The 12,686-nt window shown below is 35.7% G+C and overlaps 1 long non-coding RNA gene across 1 annotated transcript in view; it reads left to right on the forward strand.

Moving 5' to 3' along the window:
• LOC145523746 (uncharacterized) overlaps window positions 1–12,686 on the forward strand; it is a 91,587-nt gene that overhangs the window by 67,389 nt on the left and 11,512 nt on the right. The window contains exon 4 of the long non-coding RNA XR_014066869.1: window positions 10,128–10,181. This is a non-coding gene — a long non-coding RNA (uncharacterized LOC145523746). The remainder of the gene's footprint in view (window positions 1–10,127; window positions 10,182–12,686) is intronic.

Raw genomic sequence — 12,686 nt, forward strand, 5'->3', positions numbered from 1 at the left:
GCTATGTGTCTGATTCGTATCAGTACCATATTATTTTGGTTACCATAGGTTTGTAGTGCAGTTTAAAGTCAAGGAGCATGATACCACCAAGTTTCTTCTTCCTTGAGACTGCTTTGGCTACTCAGAGTCTTTTGTGTTTCCACACAGTTTGGAGAAATGTGCCTGACTCCTGAAGCAAGGCAAACAAAAGGAAAAGTAAACAAAATGGACAAACTAAAAGGATTTTGCACAATGCAGTAAGCTATCAACAAAATGAAAATGCTGCTTACAGAATGGGAGAGGTTATTTGCAAATGGTATATTAAATAAGGGATTGATATTCAAAACAAATAAACAGCTCATACAACTCAGCATCAAAAAGCAAATAACCTGATTAAAACACAGACAAAGGATGTTGCTTTAAAGAAGGAATACAGATGGTCAACAGACACATGAAAAGATCTTTGACATCACTAATCACCATGAAAATGCAAATCAAAGCCACCAAAAGATCCTACCTCACACCTGTTTGAATGGATATCATAAAAAGACAACAAATAATAAGCATTGGTGAGGATGTCATGCACTGTTGGTCAGAATGGTACATGTTGGTACAACCACTTGGAAAACAGTGTAGAGGTCTCTCAAAACATTAAAAATAGAACTGCCATGTGCTCTAGCAATTTCACCTTCCTTCTCAGTATACACACACGCAGACGGGAATATTACCTAACCATAAAAAATTAAATCTTGAAATTTATGACAGCATGGATAGATATAAAGGGTATTATACCAAGTGAAATGTCAGACAGAGAAAGGAAAATGCTGTATAATTTTACTCAGTTGCAAAATCTAATATCTCCTCCAAAAAAAAAAAAAGAAAGAAAGAAAGAAAGAAAGAAAAGAGAGAGAGAAAGAAATGGAAACAGTTTCATAGATAACATAGAATAAACACACATTTGTCAGAGGACAGTGGGTGGGGACTTGGGTGAAGGGGGTTAAAAGGTATAAATACAAACTTCCAGAGAGAAAATAAGTAATCCATGGGTATGTAATATACAGCATAAAGTCTATGGTCAATAATATTGTAATAACTGTGTGGTGACAGATGGTTAGTATACTTGTCATGCAAATATCAACTCACTATTTTCTACATACTAATGGATTTAGCTATAGTTCAATAACTTTAAAAATTAAAAAAATAAATTGATAAAATCTCATAAAAACTAAATAAAAGAAAATAAGAAAATTAATTGTATGATAACACTAGCACAACTTGAGAGGAAGCAATTGGAAGTAACATAAATTTCTTACATTAGAGATGAAGCAGTATAATAATTTGAATATGGATAATAATATATCAAAATTTTATATTGTAAACTCCTTGGCAACACTGAAGATATTAGAAAAATGCTATAGCTAATTAGCCATAGTGGAGGAAAAATGGATCACAAAATCAAATATTCAATAATCTAAAAGCAAAAAGAAAAAGAACAAAACATAAAACAAAATAAAAAAATACTAACAAAATGGTAGATCTGGCTTTAACCATATCTATAAATACCTTAAATGTAAATAGTATAAACACATCGATTAAATGATAGAATTTTAATACAGAGTTAAAAAGCAAGACAAATTATATATAATAGCAATACATTTTATTTAAATTTGTAGGTGTAATGTTACAAATTTTAAAAGATAAACTGAAAAAAAAAAAGAAAGACATCTTATTTTAACACTAAACAAAAAATGCTAAAGTGGCTGGACTTCATAACAAGGAATGTACCAGAGATAAAAATGAGAAATAAAACCATAAGAAAGGGACACATTTCTCAAGAAGATAACAATCCTGTGTATCACATAACAGCGGAGTTTCAAACACAAGAAGAAAACTATAGAACTGAAAAGATCACAGGCGCATCCATTATGAAAGCCAGTGATCTCAACATTCTCCTTAGTCATCAGCAGAGCAGGCTGCTAGAGTTACTATGAACAGAGGAAACCCTAACACCATACTTCAACACTCCACTCAACAACAGCAGACTAACATTTTTATAGTGGAATGTTCACCAATACAGTTCAGTTCAGTTCAGTCGCTCAGTCGTGTCCAACTCTCTGCGACCCCATGAATTGCAGCACGCCAGGCCTCTCTGTCCATCACCAACTCCCGGAGTTTACCCAAACCCATGTTCATCGAGTCGGTGATGCCATCCAACCATCTCATCCTCTGTCGTCCCCTTCTCCTCCCGCCCCCAATCCTACCCAGCATTAGGGTCTTTTCCAATGAGTCAACCCTTCGCATGAGGTGGCCAAAGTATTGGAGCTTCAGCTTCAACCTAGATAGCATGTTTAAAAGCAGAGACATTACTTTGCCAACAAAAGTCCGTCTAGTCAAGACTATGGTTTTTCCAGTGGTCATGTATGGATGTGAGAGTTGGACGGTGAAGAAAGCTGAGCGCCGCAGAATTGATGCTTTTGAACTGTGGTGTTGGAGAAGACTCTTGAGAGTTTCTTGGACTGCAAGGAGATCCAATCAATCCATCCTAAAAGAGATCAATCCTGGGTGTTCATTGGAAGGTCTGATGTTGAAGCTGAAGCTCCAATACTTTGGCTTCACCAATACAGACCACAGCTAAAACTTTAAACATTGTAAAGTTCTGTCTCCATACATAGTGTATTTTTCGACCACAATAAAATTAAACTTGAAATCAGTAACAGAAAAAGCATCTGAAAATAGGCAAATATTTGTTAAACAACATATCTCTAAGTATCGCTTATATTTACAAAAAGAGCCAGTACACAGACATGTATAGTACATTTACTCCTAATATTCAAATATTGAGAGAAATGCCCAATGAACCATTAGATAATCAAACTTGTGGATCAGCACAAATACTATTTAACAATAAATGACCAGTTACTGAGCAATGCAGTAACAAGAATGCAGTAGCAAGAATGGGTCTTAATATATTGTAATAAAGGAAAAGAAGCCAGACTCAAAAAGTGCACAGTTCATAGATCCATTTACATTCTGGTTTGGAAAAGGCAATCAGTTCAGTTCAGTTCTGTCGTTCAGCTGACTCTTTGCAACCCCAAGGACTGCAACACACCAAGCTTCCCTGATCATCACCAACTCCCAGAGCTTGCTCAAACTCATGTCAATCGAGTCGGTGATGCCATCCAACCATCTCATCCTCTGTCGTCCCCTTCTCCTGCCTTCAATCTTTCCCAGCATCGGGGTCTTTTCCAACGTGTCAATTCTTCATCTCAGGTGGCCAAGGTATTGGAGCTTCAGCTTCAGCATCAGTTCTTCCAATGAACATTCAGAACTGATTTCCTTTAGGATTCAGTGGTTTGATATCCCTGCAGTCCAAGGGACTCTCAAGAGTCTCTCCTTTACCCTTGGACATGGGGTACCTTTTTGTGGTGGGATCCAACATTCTCCTGTCAATGGTTGTTCAGCAATGAGTTGCAATTTTGGAGTTCTTGCAGAAGAAGATGGAAAAGACAATAAAATGGGATCAGAAAACAAGTAAGTAGCCACCAGTGACAGGGGCTGGGAAGAGTGGCTGTTTGCAATGGAAGAAAGGGAACATTTTAAGGTAAAGATTTTGAAATGTGTGTCTTGATTACTCTAGTACTTACTATGAATCTGCCTGCAATGCTGGAAACCAGGGATCAAACCCTGGGTTGGGAAGATTCCCTGGAGAAGGGAATGACTACTCTCTCCAGTTTTCTTGCCTGGAGAATTCCATCGACTGAGGAGCCTGGCAGGCTACAAACCCATTAATTAAAGGATTATGAACATGACAAATGAGTGTCATATACAGAGCATTTTGTATTCAAAGAGAATAATCTTAGAATCTAGCCTATTTACGTTGCCGTTTTAGCATATAAAAAGGAATTTAACTGGAGCCTGAATTCTTCTAAAAATAGAAATTTATATAAGATCTTTATCCCAATCTGTTTTGTTTCTTTGTTCCTTGGAGGTCTTTAGGATGTAAATATACTCTTAACTCTTTCTCTTTTAACTTCCTAATGTAATAATTAGCTGTTAGAGACTTCAGGATGAGTTCCTAATCCTGTGATCTCAGCCTGGATCTCGGCTTCCCTGGTGGCTCAGATGGTAGAGTCTGCCTGCCGTGCGGGAAAACTGGGTTCAATCCCTGGCCACAAAGATCCCCTGTAGAAGGAAATGGCAACCCACTCCAGTATTCTTGCCTGCAAATTCCCATGGAAAGAGGAGCCTGGCAGGCTGCAGTCTATGGGGTTGCAAAGAGTTGGACACGACTGAGCTACTTCAGTCACTACATCACTATTTGCCAACATTCATAGCACAGGGCATTTAGAATGTGAATTCATGTGAAGCAGGAAACTATGTATGGGTTAATGTATGCAAAGTATATCGTAAGACATCTAACATAAAAAACAATGAAATCTCTTTCAGTCTGCCTTACCTCGACCTCGGAATAAGCTAAGCTTTTGTACCTGGGATACAAAACATAACTTCTGCGGGTGATGGTGTGGGAAAAGTCTACTTCTGCCCATCTTTGAAAGCAGGGCTAGTTATACAGGAAAGATTATAAGCATTATCTGCTTTTATACCATAGGTATAATGGCAGAACTAAATTGATAGGTAAAACCAATTTATTCTAAGGAAACACTGTTTCTTTGCAATGAAAAGAGTTAACTGGAAAAGATAACTTTGAATTTGAATTTTTCATTGTTGTTGTAGTGAGAGTTTAATATTTATTCAGCAAAAAATAAATAAATAAATCCAAACTGTGAGAAGTATGTTATTTTCCAAAGATACTTAAGATTTTCAGTGTTAAGAGTGAATCAGTAATGCATTTCAGTTGCTTTTCTGGAAGCTACAGTCTATTTTTGATGACTCTGGAACATCATACAGCTAAATATTTTAAATTATATTATTACAGTGTATATTTTGTAAGAACATGCATTGAAATCTGTTAAAAATTAAAAAAGATCTTCTAAGGTGTATTTGGTTTAATTTGGTATCTTGTGTCTAAGTCTAATGAGGGCAGATTTATATAAAGTTCATGAGTCAGTGACCAAAGCAGCAACATGAAGTACTTTATTTTCAAATATAAATTATTTGAAGATGTCAATAGTCTAAATTTGATGTAATTTTAAGTTCATTGATGGGTCATTTTGTCAGTTAATTGTTTTATAAAAAATATTAGAGCTACAAATTTCATTTCTCTTCTAGTAAATGCATCCAGATTCAAGCAAAATAGGGTCCTCACACTACAAACAAGTGTGCGCTTAAAGTTCATCATGTAGGCTAAGCAGTAGAAATGTCAGGGATCCTAGAAAATAGTATATAGTACCAAAGGAACGTTGTTTAGTGAAGTTATTACTTGTCTTATAAATCTCAGAACATAAATGTATAGCTCATCCTTATAGCTTTATTTAAATTATTTTTTTTTAATTTGAAGTTTAGTTAATTTACAATGTATTGTTAGTTTCAGACGTACAGCAGCAAAGTAACTCAGTTATGGATATATACATATATTGTTTTTTCTGATTCTCTTCCTTTATTTATCATTACAAAATGTTGAATATAATTCCCTGTGCTATACAGTAGGTCCTTGTTGATTATTTTGTATACAGCAGCACATGTGTGCTAAGTTGCTTCAATCATGTCCAACTCTTGTGACCCTGTGAACCATAGCCCACCAGGCTCCTCTCTCCATGAGATTCTCCAGGCAATACAGCAGAGTGGATTGCCACACCCTTGTCCAGGGGATCTTCCTAACCCAGGGATCAAGCCCGTGTCTCTCACATCTCCTGCTTTGGCAAGCGGGTTCTTCTTTATCACTAGCAATACCTGGGAAGCCCATATGCAGTAGTACGCATCTATTAATCCCAAACTCCTAATTTATCCCCTCACCCCTCTGGTAACTATGTTTGTTTTATCTATGTCCATAATATATTTCTGTTTTGTTTATAAGTTTGTTTGCATGACTTTTTTAGATTCTATGTATAAGCGGTATTGTATGATATTTGTCTGACTTATTTCATTTAGCATGATAATCTCTAGGTCCATGCAGCTTCAAATGGCATATTTCATTCTTTTTATGACTGATTAATATTCTGTTTTATATATGTACTACATATTCTTTATCCATTCTTCTGTTGATGGATATTTAGGTTTCTTCCATATCGTGACTATTGTAAATAGTGCTGCTATGAACAGTGAGCTGCAAATGTGCTTTTGAATTAGAGTTTTCTCCAAGTATATGCCCAGAAGTGGGATTCCTGGGACATAAGGTAGCTCTATTTTTAGTTTTTAAGAAACCTCCATACTGTTCTTCATAGTGGCTACAACAACTCACATTCCCACCAACAGTATAAGAAGGCTCCCTTTTCTCCACATCTTTTCCAGCTTTTATTATGTATAGACTTTTTTTTTAATGGTGCCATTCTGACTCTTGTGAGGTAATACCTCATTGTGGCTTTGATTTGCTTTTATCTAGTAAATAGCAATATTGACCATCTTTTCAAATGCCTGTCAGCCATCTGCATGTCTTCTTTGAGAAATGTCTGCTTAGCTCTCCAGCCTATTTTTTTAATAAAGGACTTGTCTACTAAAACAAGGCTATTCCAAATAAGGATAGTGTCTACTTTCAATTATTCCATCCAACTGAAATATTGAGAAAACAAGTTAAATGTTTTCTGTTTCTAATTATGTAAGGTACCCCTTAGTACTCATCCAAAATGAATAAATATTATGCATTTTAAAGATAAATCTTTACAAGTCATCTGTTATATCAAAATATTAAATTGTGTCTGTGTAAGGTTATGCTTAAAATCCTCCAAGCTAGGCTTCAGCAATGTGTGAACTGAGAAATTCCAGATGTACAAGCTGGGTCTAGAAAAAGCAGAGGAGGCAGAGATCAAATTGCCAAAATTTTTGGAGCATAGAGAGAGTAAGAGAATTCCAGAAAAAAACATTTACTTCTACTTCATTGACTACACTAAAGCCTTTGACTGTGTGAATCACAGCAAACTGTGAAATTTTAAATGATGTGGAAACACCAGACCACCTTACTTGTCTCCTGAGAAACCTGTTTGCAGATAGAAAAGCAACATTTAGAACCTTACATGGAAGAAATCACTGGTTCGAAATTGGAAAAGAAGTACATCAAGGCAAAATATTGTCACTCTGCATATTTAGCATCCATGCAGAGTACATCATGCAAAATGCCAGGCTGGGTGAATCACAAGCTGGAATTAAGATTGCAAGAAGAAATAACAACAACCTCAGACATGCCAATCATACCAGTCTAATAGAAAGTATGAAAAGGAATTAAAAGTGAAGCTGAAAAGGAAGTAAAGAGTTTCTTGATGAGGTTGAAAGAACAGACTGAAAAAACTGATTTAAAACTCAACATTCGAAAATCTAAGATCATGGCATTCAGTCCCATCACGTCATGGCATATAGATGGGGGAAAAGTGGCAGCAGTGACAGATTTTATTTTCTTGAGCTCCAGAATCACTGTGGATGATGACTGCAGCCATGAAATTTAAAAAAAAAAATTGCTTGCTCTTTGGAAGAAGAGCTGTGACAAACCTAGACAGCATAGTAAAAAGCAAAGGCATCACTTTGCCAACAAAGATCCATTTAGTCAAAGCTATGACTAGTCATGTATGAATGTGAGAGTTGGACCATAAAGAAGGCTGAGTGCCAAAGAATTGATGCTTTCGAACTGTGGTGCTGGAGAAGACTCTCGAAAGTCCCTTGGGCTCCAAGGAGAAGAAATGATTCAATTCTAAAGGAAATTAACCCTGAATATTCATTGGATGGACTAATGCTAAAGCTGAAACTCCAATACTCTGGCCACCTGATGCAAAGTGCCGACTCATTGGAAAGCCCCTGATGCTGGGAAAATTGAAGGCAAAAGGAGAAGGTAGTGGCAGAGAATGAATCGGTTAGATAGGATGACCAACTCAGTGAAAATGAATCTGATCAAATTCTGGGAGATATGAAGGATAGGGAAGCCTGAAGTGCTACAGTCCATGCAACTGAACAATAACTATCTTATCCAGTTTATATTTTATTTCATATTATTTATTTTCCATCACTAGAAGTTATTTTGAAGTTATTGCAAATTCTGGATTCCAGAAAATAATTATCAGGCATGCAAACAATGTGGATGATATGATTCAGTCAACAGACTTGGAAACAACAGACGTAATAACACTAGCAAACTAGGATGCAAATCATGTTATAAATACGTTCTATGTGTTAAGGTAAAAGAAACCATAACCATGGTAAGATTCTTTGTCTCAAAATGTACTGATAACAATACAGTCACTACAGCTTTCTTATAATTAGTGTGGCTTATATTTTTTCCATCTTTAAATATTAAACCATCTTTGTCTTTATAATAAAAGTATGTTTTTGTAGTTTTCATCCCATCTGGCATTATCTCCAATGTATTTTGTGTGCCTAGTTTTTATACATATAATGTAATCAAATGCATTTATATGGGTTTAAATGTATCATTTTCCTGGTTTTCAATTTTTTATATATATATATATGTGCATACATACATATATATATATATAATTTCCTGGTTTCTTTGGATAAGTTGACATTTATGTTATTCTATTTTAAAAGCAATTGGACTTTAGCTATACCTTCTCCTTCTTAATTTATTATTGTATACATATTATTTGTTCTTAACTTCTGATACTTTTTCATGAATTAGCATTATAATTCTTCATATATAATGTAAAAATCAAAAACAAGTGACTATTTAACCCTCACTGTTTTTGCACAGTTGTTGTTACACATTATATCTAAATATATTATAAACTTCATAATGCATGCATGCTAAGTCGCTTTAGTCATGTCCAGCTCTTTGTGACCCTAAGGACTTTAGCCCACCAAGCTCCTCTGTCCAAGAGATTCTCCAGGCAAGAATACTGGAGTGGGTAGTCTTGCCCTCCTCCAGAGCAAACTTCATAATATACGGCTATTAATTTTGTCTATACATAGAAAAATCCTAGTTGAATAGTTCTTCTTTTCCTTACTTCACTCAGTTTTCTGACCTGCATTGTTTTCAGCAAGAATTAATGGATTTTAAATTACTATTCCCTTGTGTTATTGTCTTGTTTTATTATAGTGATCCATGGTCTGGTTTTGGAGGCCTTTTCTAGATTGGAATTTATTAAGGCTCTTGGATCTCTGTGTATGTGTTTCCCTAATTTGGAAGAAATATCACCTAGTACATAGTCATTTTTTTTCTACCCTAGTTTATCTTTTTTCTCTTCTTCCGGGTCTCAGATTGTCCATATGATATTGTCCTCAGGTTGTCAAGATTTTATTTATTTTTTCACTATTTTTTTCTCATCTTCATGCCCTCAAATTTTTTTATCTGCAGTTTCTCATGTACATTTAGGCCCACTGAGTGATTGTTTTTCCCACATATTCTAATTTCTAGTTAGAGAATTACAATTTTTGTTACAATATTTTCTAACTTCCTTCTGATATCATATTCTTCACTTATTTTATTTGTCTTTTACTTTACTTCCATAAGTAGTAATATAGTATATACTTTAAAATAATTGTCAATATCAATATCAGTATCATTTCTCAGTGGTAAAGAATCATCCTGCCAATGCAGGAGAAGTGGGTTTAATCCCTGGTTCAGGAAGATCCCCTGGTGAAGGAAATGGCAACCCACTCCTGTATTCTTGCCTGGAGAATTCCATGGACAGAGGAGCCTGGCAGACTATAGTCCCATGGAGTTGCAAAAGGGTTGGACAAGTCTTAGCAACTAAGCAACATCATTGCTGGGTCTGCTTATATGCTGCTTTCCTGCTATATAAAGTATTAGACCCAGGTTTGGGTATAGTGTTTTATAGAAATGAGATTTATGTTTTATGCCCTTAAAAGCTGTTGATTTTTATTTTTTTCCTAGAAGTCAGTTAATTTCCATTGACCATTTTGATACTTGTTTTTAAGCCTTGGCAGGTAAAGTCTACACGAGTTTGACTTGGAATTACTCTGATACCCAGGTGTTACGAGAACCCAGTCCCCACACCTCTGTTCTCTGCAGTTTTCCATCTTTGGTATTTCTGTTTCTCTTACAGTTACTAGAGGCTGTTCTTTTCCAGGTCATGGAACATCCCTTTTCATGGGCTGCGAAGTGTGCAGCCAGGGACTTTGCGGTAAGTCTATATAATTCTGTGCAACCCTGTCTGCAAGTGTTAGTCACTCAGTTGTGTCCAACTCTTTGTGATCCCATGGACTGTAGCCTGTCAGGCTCCTCTGTCCATGGGATTTTCCAGGCAAGAATACTGGAATGGGTCTCCATTTCCTCCTCCAGGGAATCTTCTCAACCCAGACACTGAACACAGATCTCCCACATTACAGACAGATTCTTTACTGCCTGACCCCCAGGGAAAACTCAGAGACCTGCACAAAAGCCAGCAGTTCAGCGTCCCAGAGCTATCTTCTCCATCCCGTCACCTCTACAGGACTGTTTATTCTGTTAGGCATGTCCTTTCTGCCCTTCATTCTGCAATGTATTTCTGTCCAAAGAGGCACTTCAATATGTTGCCTGTTTCCTATTCTCAGAGATCACATTATTATCTAACCTCCGAAAAGACTTGTTTCATATCCTCTCCAGGTGCATGGTTTCTGAAGGCAGAATGGCTAGTCTGGTGGTAGTCTAGATTATGACTAGAATCTGGTACAGAATTTATCATTTTTTTAAATCAATATTATTTATGTCAGGTTGTAAAAGAAAAGTATGAAGGTATGATTCCTTATTTGTCTCTGGAAGAGCTAATGCTGTATTACTATTATTTCTATCTAAAATAATGAAATTCACTATTGAAGTCAAAGTTTCAAAATTTCTTTTAAGGTATGTCTTATTATAAAACCAATTCCATTAATAGATGTAGGACTATTAAGTAACTAAGAAATAATTACAAGAGCCCGGAAAAAAAAGTTTCTCTAAAAGAAAAGTGTTTGCTTCAGACTTCCACAAATCCTAATATCCACAGCTTCAAAGGGCTTTATATTGTGAAGCAAATGCTCCATCCTCAGAGAGGCTATCATTTATGTGTGTGAAAAAAGGAATTTAGACAAGCAAGGACTATGAAAGTATAACACCCACATATCCTTTCTAAAAAAGTTACTTGAAATATTTCAGCAGCTTGAGAGATAAATGAACCTTTCAAATCAGTGTTTTTATAAAAAGAAGATAAAAAATGAACACAAGAGAAAATTTAACAAAATTGGGCAAGAGGGGAAAAAGCTACATATAAGTTAGCTTTAAGGGCAAAATATAAAGTAACATGATAGAATTAAAAGCATACATATCTTCATTTATTATTTACACAGTGATAGCACATGGATCAAAGTTTTATTCTCCTATGGGACCAAAAACAATGTGATACTCAAAGAGTTGAATATAAGAGATGGGCAATGACTTCCAGTTGCAAATGATACAAATTCAACTTCTATCAACTTGAAAGACCCCATTTTAACTTACTTCACTGGGATGTGGACTGGTTTTAGGCACAGCTAATGCAATAGTTCAAAACGATGCTTGAGACAACATGTCCGTACCTTTCTCCATTTGGGGGCTCTGTGTATCTCTAACAGACCTAATTCTATAAGTAAGTTTATTTCTCCATGCAAGATTGAGAGCCACTGGAGAGCCAGACTTACAGCATTCCATGGGGTCAGAATTGCTTAGGCTTGATTCATGATCCCACCTGGAATCCTGGAGATGGTGCAGAAAGCTTAAATCACATTGGGTGTCTTCCTTCTAAGAAAAAACTATATTCATAAGATTGGGGGAAAGAGTTCTAAATCAATAAAATAACAAAACCAGAACAGAAGACAAGAGAAATTAACAAACCTTTGACAATAGTTGTTTATATTTAACTCATTTCTGTATGTGTATAATCTATACTGTAAGCAATAATCACATACTTTTGATATTAATTATGAATTGTAGTTTTTTATTACAATGAGAAGAGAGGATTCCTCTAAAATAAAGTGCCTTGTAAACTATAACCAGAGATGAATATTTTTATAAGTTAAGTGAATTTATCCCAGAAAAACATATTTTAAAATATTGCTGCACTGTCACCTTTAATGGCTTCCTAGTATTTCATTTTGCATATGGAATTTAAAGTTCTGTCTAATAACGAACATTGACATATTTCAATTTAAATATGCAGGTGTGTGTGTTCGTGCATGTATGTAGGGAGAGAGAAAATTCCTTACATGCTTAAATTTAGGTGTAAAACCACATCAAACACTGAGCATATCAAAGATTATCCTAAAGCTTCTGATATGTTTAACATATTTGAATTTTCATTCAATCCAAATAAATTTAGTACTAATAACAAAAGTATTGTGAAATATGGAGATTTTCTTTCTCATATTGGGTGTCATTTTTTTCTGGACAATTACGATTAGTCCAGGAGGAAGGACGAGCTGGTGCTGAGTAGTTAAGTTGGGCTGTGGTGTCAACTTAATGGAGGCGAATAGCAGGCAAAAAGGCTGGAATGATGGCTTGAAAGTTTAAGGCAGCATCCACTCATGATGGATCAGGAAAGCTGGGTTGAAAGCATTGAGTTTCTATTTTACTCAGTGAAGAAAAAAAGAGATGAATGATATTCAAAGTCTCTTCCTTAGGCAGTGAGTTGATTGGA

This window comes from Giraffa tippelskirchi, chromosome 10 (genome assembly GCF_054371585.1).
Source record: "Giraffa tippelskirchi isolate mGirTip1 chromosome 10, T2T-mGirTip1v1.2.pri, whole genome shotgun sequence".
NCBI classification, from domain to species: domain Eukaryota; kingdom Metazoa; phylum Chordata; class Mammalia; order Artiodactyla; family Giraffidae; genus Giraffa; species Giraffa tippelskirchi.